This window comes from Temnothorax americanus, unplaced genomic scaffold, assembly GCF_048541705.1.
Source record: "Temnothorax americanus isolate GAGA-0224 unplaced genomic scaffold, ASM4854170v1 Scaffold53, whole genome shotgun sequence".
Lineage (NCBI taxonomy): Eukaryota > Metazoa > Arthropoda > Insecta > Hymenoptera > Formicidae > Temnothorax > Temnothorax americanus.
Genome location: NW_027509688.1, coordinates 502,374 through 517,843, shown reverse-complemented (window position 1 = coordinate 517,843; position 15,470 = coordinate 502,374). Strand labels below are relative to the sequence as shown.

The window sequence follows — 15,470 nt, the reverse complement described above, 5'->3', positions numbered from 1 at the left end:
AAATTTTAATATTCAAACATTATGTAAAGATGTATGTTAGATATGTAAAAGAGTGTGTCTATATATATATGCATACATATATGTATATGTATACATATGTATAAGGGTGTATATATATGTATGTATGCAGCGTTTTTTGTGTTTGTATTTGCACATGTGCGTGCACATAAACATATGTGTGTCGCGTATATGTGTTTATGAGAATGTGTATGTGTATGTGTATATGTGCGTGTAGTCAGAAAACAGGTGCGTGGAATATATATCAGTATCAGGCAAAGTCTAATTTTATTTATTTTAAAAATAAAAACTTTATAAATTTTATTTCCAACGAGATTAACTTGCTTGCTGCACACACACACACACACACACACACACACACACACACACACACACACACACACACACACACACACACACACACACACACAAAATAGTTATTTTTTAAATTTAATCTTTTGCACTTCAAATTATCTTTCATGAAAAGCGAGAATTAAGTATATTGTCTTCAATTTACTTTAGTGGACAAACCCAATATGTATGCAATTAATTTTTATTATTTAAGGGAATTTATACAGATTTCAACAATATAGTTTGTTTTTTGTGCACTATTTTAAATTTGCAAACAACTATGCGACAAAGCATTATGTCGAATTCATCTTGATATACAAAGAGTTATCATTGTATACTTGATGTCTTATGTGATTTTAGATTTTACTTCTTCTTCATGCCATTAAATTATTAAGTTTTCATTCTTTTTGAAACGTGTTGTTAGGTAAAGAAATATTTTTAAGCAGCAAAAGATTTTTATTATGAAAAGAATATATAATTGGCATATTTTTTTTACATTATTGATTTGCTATTCTAGAGAGAGAATAGCTCTTTCTTTTCCATATTTTAAAACTCTTTAGTTTTCTTTAGTTTTATTCTTTTTTCTTGTTTTAATCTGCTTCACCCAGTTGATTTTCTCTTTTTTCTCCGCCAGTAATTGCGCCAAACCTGTATTGCTTTTTATTTCCTTGATACAAAAAGAAATAAGAAATTCCGCTTGTTGCTAGAAGTTCTAAATTGTTAACCTCGTTTTGACATAGTCTACACACACAGATATTCTTCTCTTTTCCTCATTAAAACTTACTACTAATTTTTTCATTCCTATATCTAAATCTTGTGATAGAGTTTTCTGATAATTATTCTGTCTTTATTTTCTATTCAGGAATTTTTATTGTGTATAACTCTCCGAATTTTTTTCCATATCTAGATTTCTTTATCCTATTGAACTATACACTTGCTTTTAAATATTCATATCTTTTTCAATTAACTCTTATCCATGATCAATCCCTTCCTCTCTTAAAATCTCTTCACCTCTACCTAGACATTCCTATTTCTACGCGCACACGCGGAAATTGAATTCTTTTTCTAATAATCCAAAATTGTTCCTATTTTTTTCCTATTTTTTTAAATATTTGTCAAGTATTTTATTAGTCAAATTCTCTCTCTTTTCTTTTTAAATTTAAATGCTTTTTTTCTGCCTACATTTTCATTATTTGTCTTTTTGTTTCTTCCCTAATTATACTTATATTCTAACATCTTCTAATCCAATTCTAGTGATTTAATAGTTATTCCGATATCTTTTACCACCTTACATTTCTTTTTACCCTATACATAAAATACTTTTTACTACGTGATCGTATCATCCATACTCGCCTTTTAAAATCTCCTACAAATTCTTTCTTTGTCCTATTCTTTAAACTCGGTTTATAGCACTTATGGTCTTCTTAACCATTTCGTTTATACGCTTATCTGTCTCGTTGTTTCTTCGTAAAGTAAGAGATATTAAATATAAATCTCTTATTTTAATATATCAAGATTACATATTATTTGCGGTTGCTAAACGCGCACTCTTCCCAATGTCTCACCGCGCATATAGCAATGCTGGGCTGTTTACAATACGTTAATTACATTTACCACTAAATCATGCGAATACGCACTCATTCGCAGATCATTATTAATTGATTTTTTATTAATTATTGTGAAAATTACGAAATAATTAGAGATTTTTTCTATTCAGTTTAATTTAATCCTGCTCTATTCTTTACAAGAAGTGTTATATCTATTTATCACTCTTTGTATGTACATCACATTATTATATTATATCAGAAAATGTAATTAATGGATTAGTAAATACCTATATTATGTGTTTAAATTTATCTTTACCTTAGTATAATATAATGATATTTACACATATACTAGGATTTATTAAGTTAGTAAAGTCAGATGATTGTAGAAAAACTCATAGAAAGTCGTTGACCAATCAAAAATTACTAGGCGCACAGTGAAAAAGGAATAGTTATACTTAAAGTTATACTATATAAAGGTTATATACTATAATTATATTAAAGGAATATTTAATACTTAATCTACCTATTCTTTACCTCTACCGTGCACAGGTCGATTTTTTTAACATAGTACTAAGCATTCCAGTAGAGTATAGAGTTCACTGATTGAGTGAAAGTATGAGTTTTTGTATTCAGGTGTCATAGACTCTGCCTGCTTATGCAGTCACGTAATAATCTTTGAATAATTATTTTAAGGATCATAAAATGCAATTTATTATAAATCATTATATGCCTGTCAGCCTGGCATCAAATTCGGAACCAGTAATAATCATTATTTCATTTTATCAATGGCAAAACATATATTTATGCCATTTTTATATTGAAATAATTAGCAATACCACAAGTTTTCAAGTTGGCATTGGCAAAAAAGTGTTTCGTTTTTAGCTAATTAAAATATAAAGATCCATAATATGATACTTTTACTATACGTTTTATACAATAGCAGCGTATGGAAAATAAAATGATAACTAATACAGATTTTTGAATGATCTAATAAAAAACTTTTTTCTAAACCGTCAATTGACTCAACTGGACCGCTTCAACCTCTTTAAACTTACGTAAACTCCAAACATGAGTAAATTTTATCTAGCTCGCATTGCTCATAACATCCGATGATCAAAATTCAATGTTTTTTTTTTAATTGTGTAGAAAACACTGAGAAAGATAATTCAGTTAATATTTTTTTGATTAAATAAAGTGAACAAAAGTTATAATAAAAAACGAAACATGTTTCTTTAAAATTAACTTTTCTCTAAAGATATCATAATTTTTTAGTAATAAGCGATAAAAGAATGAGAGAAGAACGAGATTTTAAAGAAAAAGATTAGTTCTTTGAGAAAATCTAGGAGAAGATCTCTGTTTGTTGAAAAAAATATTTTTTTACGAAATGAAAATAGGTCTTTTTGAACAAAAGATAAATAGGACTTTATAGGTTTATTTAGTGAATAACTCTATTTTACTATTTCAAAATGTTTTATTATAAGAAAATAAGACATTTTAGTTCAAAATAAAAAGACAATGTTATATTATATTCTTATCTTATATTAATATTATATTATATTAATGTTATATTATATTAATATTATATTATATTAATATTATATTATATTAATATTATATTAGATTATATTGTATTATATTATATTATATAAGAATCATATTATATCAGCAGAACAGTCACGTTTTTGGACAAACCTTTATAATCTACAACCAAGTTTTAAATTTAAGAAAAATGGAAAAGAGATCTTTTATTATATATGAGGTAAAATTAAAAGTAAACTTTTGAACGAAAACTTTGAACATGGGTAAAATTTCCCCAAATAAAATTTTTGCAGTTTTCCTTGTTGAGAACGCTTAAGCCCCTTGCACAATAGGCGATAGCGATAGCGATAGCGACAGCGACAAATTCGAGTGGTCGAATTGGCACGACACCCGCACGGTATACGGGAGGTTCCAGGTTCAAACCCTGGCTGGGGTAATATTTTTCGCAATAAAATTAAAAACTATTTAATTTAGAAATTACATCAACTGACCAAAACCATGGTCAAAATTAATAATGTCTCGATATTGATCTGAAAAAAGTGCTGTGTGAATCCGACAAACCAAGTTGGCACACAGTTATTCAATGTTCAAATCGGAAAGACGTTATATATATTGCCAGTCAGGTCGATTTAAATTACTTTAATTGTTATTCTATATACTGGCGAAAGAAATTTATTATTCTGTTTATTAATCTTACAATAGTTTGACTCTGAATTATACAATAAGATATTTTTATTTTTTGTCTACATGTCCTACGAGCAAAGATATTACGATACAAAGTCTGAAATGTGTAAATTTTTCTGTTTATTATATAAGATAGATCATCATCACCCGTTGTCCCTTTCACTTTTTCGGCACTATGCAGCACTAGTAAGTAAAGTTTCATTGCTGCATTGAAAGAAATTGTTGACAATATCGCCAACGTCTCTATAAAAACGTCTTACCGTATCTGTATGCACGTATATAAGACTGACAATGAGAGGCAATATTTCCGACGAATCGCTTGCGTGTTATTTATCAACCCAGCAGGTAAATCGGGCCAGAAGGAAGATTATTTTATATTTCATTCTATCACTAGATGACTCACAATCAGACCGTGTAGCGTTTCATAGAAAAAGAGAAACTATTCGAGCCAAAGTAAGAAAGAGCGAGAGCGAGTAAGCGTGAACGAAGCGCGAAGAAGTGAAAGTGAGGGAACGTGTGCGAGGGAGCGAGAGCGAGAGAACGTAAGCGATAGAAAAGAAGAATTTTGAAAAAAGAATAAAATTATTTCCCGTAATTTTATGGATGGAAAACTTAGGATTATTATGATCACAAGGGATGAGTAATAACGTAGTCTCAAAGCAAAATATTGCATTTTTAAATCCACCAAAATAAAGAAGATATTTAAATTTAAATTTAAGTGGATACATCTAATATTTAATTAAAATAAAAAAATATTTAATACAAAAAAACTTGGCACTGCTAGACTAACTGTAAGTATAGTCGAAATAAATAAATAAATATGATAAGCGTATAAGTACGATACGTGTAATGTGTCTCTCATGTTTAGATCTAAATTAAAAATGTTATTTATTTTCATTATCTTATTATATTCCGAGTTCTAGCAGCGCCAAGTTTTTTGCATTAAATATTTTTATTTCAATTTTTAACACTATTTTTTAAAAACATAATTTTTAAAGTTATGAGATGTTGAACACTTGAACTCAAATTATATTTTTGTGTTAAAACGCATAAAATTTTGACTTTTCTGTTTTCTTCAAACATACATAATTTTTCATGTTCTAGATCATTTGAAGATCATGTTGTCATAGTTTTCTGAATTGTCATAGGTAAAAAATTTTTGGTAATTATGCAGTATAGGGGACCACCCTCCGATGACTTTGACCTTGACATATGTTGTCAAGGTCACCCTTCTGAGTGACCTTCAGAAGGTTTTAGCCCTCGGTCATTGTTCGTTAAAAAGTTATAAACAAAAAAAGTTTGAAAAATACAGCAGCTATTTTGAGTATTGGAAGGCATAAATAACTAATATATACGTGTGTGTGCCCTGCTTTATAGAAGTTGTGATTTTCTTTAAAGCAGGGCACACACACGTATATATTAATTATTTATGCCTTCCAATACTCAAAATAACTGCTATATTTTCCAAACTTTTTTGTTAATAACTTTTTAACGAATACCGAGCAACGGCTAAAACCTACTGAAGGTCACTCGGGGTCATGACCTTGACAACATATATCAAGGTCATTAAAATCGGTGAGGTCGCCAAACTTTTTTTGTTAATAACTTTTTAACGAACAATGACCGAGGGCTAAAACCTTCTGAAGGTCACTCAGAAGGGTGACCTTGACAACATATGTCAAGGTCAAGGTCATCGGAGGGTGATTCCCTATACTGCATAATTACCCAATTTTTCTGTCATCATAATTGCCCTTTCGAACGGTGCAACTTTTTTCTTAGATTCTTTTGTATCATCAGAAATAAGTTCTCGTTTCACAAAAAATAAGTGAGATACTGCAGATGCTCGAGTTAAGTGAACCACGTAGTATAATGATTCCTTGTGTGTAAGGAATGTTATGCAATATGTTGCGGGATGAAGTCACACGAAAGCCAAAAAGACACCGCGTGTATAAAGAAAAACTTTATTGATAATCACACGAGTAAAAGTACGCAGTGAGACGTGACAATACGCACACAGGACTCGCGGACACACAGAGAATGAAGGAGAGAAGAAGAACATAAAAGAAACGGTTTTCGCGTTACCAACTTAGGTCGTGAGAGGATAAGTTGGCCGCATTTCTAGTACTAAACGAAATAAACTAAAATAGTATCTGACCAATAAGGACTTAATAAAGAAAATGTGAGAGAGTCCATACATACATACATACATATGAAAATAGGGTATTTATCGTAACACTCCCACTACTTGCATGAACGTTTTCATGACGGTGGTAACTAACTTGGATTTAAACATATTAAATTTTTTGCTACATAAGGGCTTTGTAAACACGTCTGCGTATTGACTATCCGATTTTACATATCTGAAGTCAATTTTGTTGTCAGTTATCTTTTTACATATGAATTGATGACGTACGTCAATGTGTTTCGACCTGCAATGAAATTCAGGATTTCTTGATAGCTTTATCGCGCTTTGATTGTCAACATATAAAGTGATAGGTTTCACACATCGACGTCCGACATCCGATAACAGTTTTCGAAGCCAGACTGCTTCCTTCGTTGCTTCGCTCGCTGCGATAAATTCAGCTTTGGTCGTACTTAGGCTTACAGATGTCTGTCGCTTGGACGACCACGTTATGGGTGTTCCATTCAACATGAAGAGATATCCCGAAGTTGAGCGTCTGGTGTCGGGATCGCCAGCGTAGTCCGCATCAGAGAAACCGATTAGCTCACAATTTTTATTATTTGCAAAAAAGATGCCGTATTCTTTGGTACCCTTAAGGTATCGGAGGATACGTTTTACGGCGTTTCAATGCGTATGACTATAATTATTGAAATATCGACTTACTACGCTAACTGCAAAGGCTATATCGGGCCTCGAGATCATAGACAAAAATAAGAGCGAACCCACCGCTTCGCGATAAGGCACGTTACAATTTTAATCTCTAGTGGGGTTCTCTAATCGCGTACGTGGATCGAAGGGCGTGTTGACCGGGTTCGCTTCCGTCATATTAAACTTCTGTAGAATTTTGTTTACGTAATTCGTCTGACATAAGAAGATTCCGTCGTTGACACGTTGTATTTCCATTCCGACGAAACGACTTAAATTACCGACGGTAATCTTAAAGTTCTTTTCAAGTAGAGACGTGTTAGTCGCTGTAAGGTCTCCGCACGTCGCGCGAACATGAGACCATCATCAACGTAAAGCGCTAGGTACACTTTGTCTCCGTCGTAACTTGCTATGTACACGCACCTATATCGGAAGAGCATTGAGAGAAACCGAGGTTTTTGATAAAAGAATCAAATTTTTTGTTCCAACAGCGTCCGGATTGTTTCAAACCGTAAATCGCTTTATTTAGTTTTAAGACAAAATTTTTGTTCTCTACTTTCAGCCTTTCCGGGATTTGCATATAAATAGTTTCTCTCAAATCGCTGTTCAGATAAGCCGTGCTCACATCAAATTGGACTGATTTTAGATTTTCATTTGCCGAAATCGCTAACAAAAGTCGAACTGGATCGTACTTAACAACGGGCGAAAAAACTTGCTTGATATTCAAATTTTGCTCCGGGATTCTGTCTCGTTCGGACGTGTCTGCTCGAATCTCTTATTGTATTGAGCTAACGAATAAACGAGTTCCTTTTCATTAACCGAGTTATCTCTTCCTGTGTGAATGCCGGAATACACGTCGCGCGTGAGTGACTGTGCGAGAAAGTGCGCCGGACGCGCAAAAAAAAACGAGCGTAATAATATATATTAAATAAAAATTGGGAGTTTTCATAAAAAATTTTAAAATTGACCTTGAGATCTTCTTTATAACTACGCTCAAGCTTGGGTATCGCCGTTTGTTGAAACTGTACAACTTTTGTATGTAGCATTTTTTCTCAAATATCTTGTTTTCCGGTCCGATACATTTCCTCATTCTGTATAATTTATGTACAATATACTGGGTATCTTACTAGAAATAGAACACTTAATTAGCTACTTACTTTTACGATATTAATATAAAAAAAATATTTTAGATGTAATTTGAATGGCTTTGAAGAACGAATATAATGTAGGGAAATTTTTTTTCCAAGATTATTTTTCTTGAAGATTTTTAAGGTTAACATTATTTTTTTTAATTTAAATAGAAGTAGGTACATAATTTTTTTCTCTTACATGTAGCTGACCTTAGTTTCTGAGATATTCAATTGTCTCATTCAAATAAAGCATTTCTTTCCCTTTGAGTCTTTCTACTTCTTTCTGTTATACTCTTATGTTCCTTCTTTTTTTCTTTCCTTTCTCTCTTTGCTTACCTTTCTCCTTCTCTCTTCTTTTCTACAATAAAATATTTATTTTTTATAATCTTACTTTAATATTTTTTTATGCATAATATATGATATAAATCAAATGCTACAAAGACAACATATATTTGTTTGTTTTTTAATATGCAAAATGCAATTAGATATGTCTTTTCATATTTTTTGCAATAATATTCGATAAAGATACATGAGTTTGCGACGAATTTATTGATTTAATTATAAGCATTAAGTCTAACAATAAGTTATGAAACGACTTACAATTAGTAAAATATACCTATAAAGATAATAGGTATTGATTTGTTAATCGGAACATGGAATATTTGAGATATGTTTGTAGAGGTTTTAGAACATAGACGGCGTAAATATGTAGGAAATAGTAATGTACCTACATATCATGACCATAATGAAATTTGAATTTTTCCTTGAAATACTTATTTATATTCATAGGCCGTGTATTGTTCTTTTTCTATCTTATTGTTAGTATATCATTTATATTATTTATGTTGAGTAAATTACTTATAGAATCTTCTAATCACAAAAAACGCAACTCATGGTTGAATATTCTTGTTTAATCTATGGATATCGAACAATAGCGTAATATCTCGCGCTAATTACACTCGTAATAGCGCAAGACCACTCATGTATTTATACGCGAGCTAATTGTGATTATCGGGGTCTCCGAAAACGACTGAATTGAACGAATTCTTATTAGGCTTAATCGATAGCTTGAGTTTGATTTATCACGAAAGCTATATCATTGTTTTTTTGTTTTTGCTCTACGACTTTACGAGCTTTATAAATAAAGCTGTCATAATGTAAATATAAGTTATTATAATGTCATCGTTGTCGCCTTTCTATCCTTTTCTAATACATATCTAAACATAAGTTTGTCCTTTTCTGAGAAATTCTATACGGCTACAATTTTTCAAGTTTTTAACACGTGTGGCGACGTAACATTAACAGCGTTATACGTGAAATCTTCTGATGAGTCTGACTTTGACAAGTTCTTGACAAATGTCTTTTGAATACTAAAGATTAATATTGGAAGAAACGTATATACAGCGTTATATGATACGTGTAGTATATTTTTAATATCGTCTTTGTTAAAAATATAATAAATAATGTATATTATAATAATACATATTTATTATTATTAAATTGTTAGCGCGAGATGTTTCTGTCAGAAATTCTTGTATTTATGTTGTATTTACATTGTATTTATATTGTATATTTAATTGTATATATATTGTATTGTTTAAAAAAAATCTATTCCGTAAAAATCCTGTGTAAAGCTGATTTTTTGCTGATTCAATAAAAATAATCTATAGTGTAAACAAATCCTACGAGTAGTTTTTGTAATTTTCAAAGAAATTACTAAATCATCAATGACATATCTTTAAAAAATGTAAAGGTCAACACTATACTGAAAAAAAAGTTATATAGTAATATATTACTGCAAACAATGATCTTGTCGATTGTAAAGAAGAGATCTAATATATTCTGTATACACTTATATATATTATAATATATATATTGTATCTATTGTATAAATATATATTCTGTATACACACTTCTTACTATTTTTTAAATAAAAATTGAATTCATAATGTCTTATATAGCTATTCTTATATAGCTATTATATATCATTGGGTCTTATATAGCTATTCAAAAGCAGTGACCCAGAAGCACTAAAGATGTTTTTATAAAAGTTAATAAGAGCACTTTTTGTAAAAAACTTTCGACAGAAAATTGTTAATAAATATGACACATATAAAATATTGCAAAATAAAAAACCAGATAAAATAATTAATAATTAGATAATAATTAGCAACAAATAATTAATTATTAATTATATTTTTTAATTTATGAAATATAATTGTTCTTTTGGTAACAAGAATTTCTGGTAGACTATACTGATGATTTTTTCAGAATTGATAAGTGCTATTTTTTGAGAATAATTTATGTATAAAAGATATTTAACGTGTGCTAAAAAAACTGTGACATCTATTATTAAAAATTGTCTTCTCCAAAAACGCCAAATCTACGCACTTGTAAGAAAATTGTTTAGTGAAACAATTTTAGTAATCGAAATAACAATGTTAGTAATTGAAATAAGCGAGAATCATAGAAAATAATGTTATTGAAAAATTTATTTTACTTAATAATGTTTAGTTTGTACCAAAATGATATCAATTGATATCAAAAGATATAATACATTATTTTCTATGATTCTTATTTTCATTAAAATAACATTGTTACGCAAAACAATTTTCTTACAACATGTACTTGGCATCTTTTTTCATCTTTTTTGAAAAAGTAATTTTTAACAGTTTAATCATTTACTTTATCTTTTATCAAGAGACACAATCATATTTCGTAATAAGTTATAACTATTCAGAAGTTACCTTTTCAGAAAAACGTAAAATAACGGTGACTAATACAAATACATCACTGATGATGATGTTCAACATGAAAAAATCGTACAAAACAATTTTCTTTAAATACATAATTTTAAATACACAATACAAAGAATACTGTAACTCTAGATAACATAGAAATATTATAAGAATATTTTACTACACAAAAATTAAAAAACAAAAAACTAGATTTATACAAGGTGTTCCAAGTCAAGTATACAAAACTTTAGGGTCTTATAAGAAATTAAATTTGGGACAAGAAAGTTATAAACATAGGTCCGGAAATGCTTTGTTAAAAAGTTATAGGTAATAAATAAACTTCGAAGAATCACGTTTTTTTTTATGATCTTTAAAAATAACTAGCTACTAATGGTTATACTAAAGTAAAGCAAACGCTATGAATAGTGCTTGCCTTAGATGATTTTAAAATCATTTAAGATGAAAATAAGATAAAAATCCGTAAATTTATCTTACATTTAGATAAGATAAAGATGATTTTGCTTTTAATTATTCTAGATGAAAGATGAGATAATTATTGCGATTTATTTAGATAATTTTATGTTTATATGAAACTATTCATAAAAAATTATAAAAAGAATTTTAAAAGGCATTAAAACAATATAATTTTATTTAAAATTTTTATTTTTTTTAAATAAAAGTGGAATGTTTTGTCTAATGACAGTAATGACACTGTACGACAAATATGAACTTTTTTGAAAGGGATGGGGAAATTTTATTTAAAAAAATGGAAAGATCTTATGCTTCAGAACACGTTCCTAAAGGGATTTCGCTAGGTTAGCGCATTTAAGCTTCTTTCACTAGGTACAAGAGACAGAATTTAGCGCTGAAATGCCGTTCAGTGTTCAATTATTTGGACAAATCCAGGTACACATAATCCCTTGGCCGCATAAACACATTGGCCACCTAATAGTATAGTAGTATAGTTGGAATAGCTACTTCTATTTGACGTCTCTAAGGCTGTCTTTCGAATATCGGCAAAATAAATATTACTGCCAAAAAAATGTACTGAACAATACTGAATATCTAAAATTTACATCAAATACGACTATAGACTTTCAGTACTCATACAACAGCATCTACATATTATAAACATTAGAGAAGTAACATGTCCTTTGTATGTTATATGTATAACACATACTTGAGTCGATTTAGATGATTTACGGAAAAGGGCATATAACCCTCTGTGCCCTTTTTCCATTAATGGTCTTAACTATTTGATGGCCGTGAAATGATACAAAATTGTAAAAATGAGTGGTTGTTCGGCAGCCTTAGAGACGTCAAATTGCAAAACTGCAATGTCTTTGCTACGTTTTTAGTACTGAAAATCTGTAACGTGCATGACGTAAACTATATATTTTCAGTACTGGCAGTAATAAATAAACGCAGCCTAAATGTCTAAACGATCAAAACGGGCACCAAAAATGGCTTTCTCGTCCCAAAAAACTCCAGGTATAAAGTTTAATTCGGGGCCTATTTTAATTATTTTTCGATTAGCTAAATTCTGTCTCTTGTACCTAGTGAAAGAAGCTTAAATGCGCTAACCTATAAAGCGAAATCCCTTTAGAAACGTGCTCTGCGGCACAAGACTTTTCCATTTTTTTTGAAAATTCCCCATCTCTTTTTGGTCTGTCGCACTGTGTAATTAAGCGGTTTCGACGGGGTATACTTATTTGCTGTGTAAAAGCGCTTTACTAACACCGACGATAACAGAACTGTATTAAATTAAAAAAAAATATTTTTAACATTTGGAAAATTTATAAGAGATTGGAGTTTCTTAGATTTATTGTTAGATTCCAAATACGAAAGTGCTTCGATGTTACCACTAACATACCGGCCGCTCGACCGAATGCGTAAACCAAATGTCCGAACCTGCGGTTCCTCTCGTACTGAGCAGAATTACTACACAGTAAAAAATTGTGCGTCCAAATGTTAAAATTTTTTTGTGTTACCAAGATTTGACTATTATTTCATAATGTAAAATTAACATACAACAGCTATGTTATTATTTTCGTAACATTTTCATGTGTTATATTTATGTCAACGTGATAACTAACACTTTATGTATGTCATTTAGAAATTGAATATTATTTTGAGTTCTTTTAACATAATTATTTCAAAAAATCAACACGTCTTAAAGTTATTTTAACATAAACAAAAGTTAAAGTAAATCTCAAATAATCGTAAACTTTGACATATAAAATAATCAAATTTACTAAAATATGTGTTAATATAACTCAAAATAAAATGTATAATATACATTTCGTAAGAGTTACATTAAATCAGACGAAGCAAAATGTTATATCGACATTTTGTACAAGTTATTTTTACATTATACTTAAAGTTAAAAGAACACATATAAAAATGTAAAATATAGTGTCAATAAATTAACATTTCTAATTTGTCAACAAGTAACACACGATGAATGAGTTATTTTAACATAAAATTTATATAGAGTGGACTTTCTGGGACATTTGAAAAATGTTACGATTAACATTCTATTTTTTACTGTGTAGTCATCAGTAATGTAATAATAATTGTTTGGTTATTATTCTTTTTATTTTTCGGAAGAAATCTTCCTCTCCGCTACTACTAAAAATTGATATGTTTTCGAGTGTGATGACATTTTTGCAGCATAAATAATAATGTATAACTTAATTTAAAAATAGGTTTTTACACAACTTTAAACATATAACGTTCTAGAATCCAATTTAATTTAAACGGTAAAGAAATAGCAGGAAAAATGAAAATTCTACCATCTTAGATCATTTTTAGATAAGATGACATAATTTTTTATCTAAGATGAAGATAAATATATTTTGTATTTTTTCATATAGATAAGATAAAGATAATTCCATGTCTTTGTCTAAACAAAATTATAGATGTCGGTAAACACTGGTTACGAAAGTAGTGTTTACACAAAGATCATCGAAAGGTAGTTTTTTTCAAGTTTTTACTTTTCTTCGTTGTTTTGAGTTTTTTTTAAATGCCTTGTCAGAATTAAATGAAATTAGTGTAATTTAGTTTGTTAGTTAATTACCAATTAGATTTATTTCGTTACTTTTTTCAAATAAATGAAGGATTTTGAGAAGGATTATTTTTAAAAATTATCAAAAAAACGTGATTTTTCGAAGTTAGACTATAACTTTTCAACGAAGCGTTTCCGGATCTCTATATTTATAGGAATTTTTTTCTTCCAAATTCAATTTTCTTTAACAAGGGGACCTTCAGGCTAACGGATTTTTGTTTTTTTTCGTACTTACTGTACTTGAGGGTCATCACTCGGACATCAATTTCCTAAAGTATTAAGGCGCGCTTTTCAGAAAAACTCGAGAAAATCGACTTTGAAGAATTCCAAGCGCGCTATGTACACAGAATTTTAATTTTAATGTAAAATTGATCAAATCTATGCTAATTAATATTTAATCGTTTTCAATTGCGTTTTCAATGAAAAACTTACATCTTTTTATTTTGAATATTGGTACAAAAATGAAAAACGTCAGGTAGAAAATAAAATGGTTTTATATTTTTGAAAATTACGAGAAAATACAGCGCAAAAATGATATTAATAAAAATATTGTTTAATTTTTAAAAGTGTTAGATAACAATTTGTTATTTTTAACTACCATGTGCCAAAATTTATTATTTTAACACAAAACAGTATTATTTTAACTCCTTTAGTTAAATTAACATTGTTTTAGTCAAATTAACGACATATTGAGTAGGAGCAGTTGCGATCTATAGGAATGGTTAAAAATGACTCAAATTGAATATAATATGACACTATGAATTTAACACTATAATATTCAATTGGGTGCCTATGTAGAATTTTTTTATATTGCATTCTGTTTTATGTTTTTTATAAATCCTATAACTGTTTTTCTTTTATTTATTAGGGGCAAGGAAAAATTCTCACCTAACTGGAGGAAACATTGTATATCTTTGAGGATCGGGTAGGTAGTTAAATTTTTGAACCAATTATTTTTTATAAATGTGAGAAAAGAACTATAATTATTATTGGAGAAAGACAATGGATTGAGAAAAATTTCAAATGAGGAACTATTTATTGTATATTTAATTGGAGAGATGGAAAAGACTCATTTGTAGTTATTTCTGGTTGTCGGACTATCAGTTGGGATAATACAAAAGTAGTAAATAGGATTAATTTTCTTTTTCATATAGCATATACATATTATTAAAGATTATCGATATCTAGTAAATTTATGTGACTCTATCAATAGAGCTCCACATGAGATAATTGAAAAGACTCGGCATTATTGTCTATATTAATTTTTTGACTGTCGACAAAAATATCTGAACAATTACCTTATAGTGTGGTGCACAATTCATGATTCAATATTATACAAATAATGAATCATGAATTTATAAATAAGCATGCATATTTACAACATAATATTATATTGCAAAACAAATTTTTTTTATAATTATAATTCTCTCTTTTGTATATAAATAATCGAACACAGTAATAAATATACATGTTTATAAATAAATATACTATGATCTGTCGTCACAATTATATCACGATGATCAAAATCGATCGATCAGCTGCTTTAGCACCGTCTTATATCAGAAATTGGAATCGTATATTTCTTTTCAT

General features: G+C 29.2%; 1 protein-coding gene across 6 annotated transcripts in view; it reads left to right on the top strand.

Annotated features, from left to right (window-relative positions):
* LOC143904540 (TOX high mobility group box family member 4-B) overlaps positions 1-15,470 on the top strand; it is a 162,189-nt gene that overhangs the window by 22,481 nt on the left and 124,238 nt on the right. For 2 of the 6 annotated variants that reach the window (XM_077419315.1, XM_077419313.1), the window contains exon 2: positions 14,749-14,805. The exons of the other annotated variants lie outside the window; for them this stretch is intronic. The gene's annotated coding sequence lies outside the window, so the exon portion shown is untranslated. The remainder of the gene's footprint in view (positions 1-14,748; positions 14,806-15,470) is intronic. 6 annotated transcript variants of the gene reach the window in all.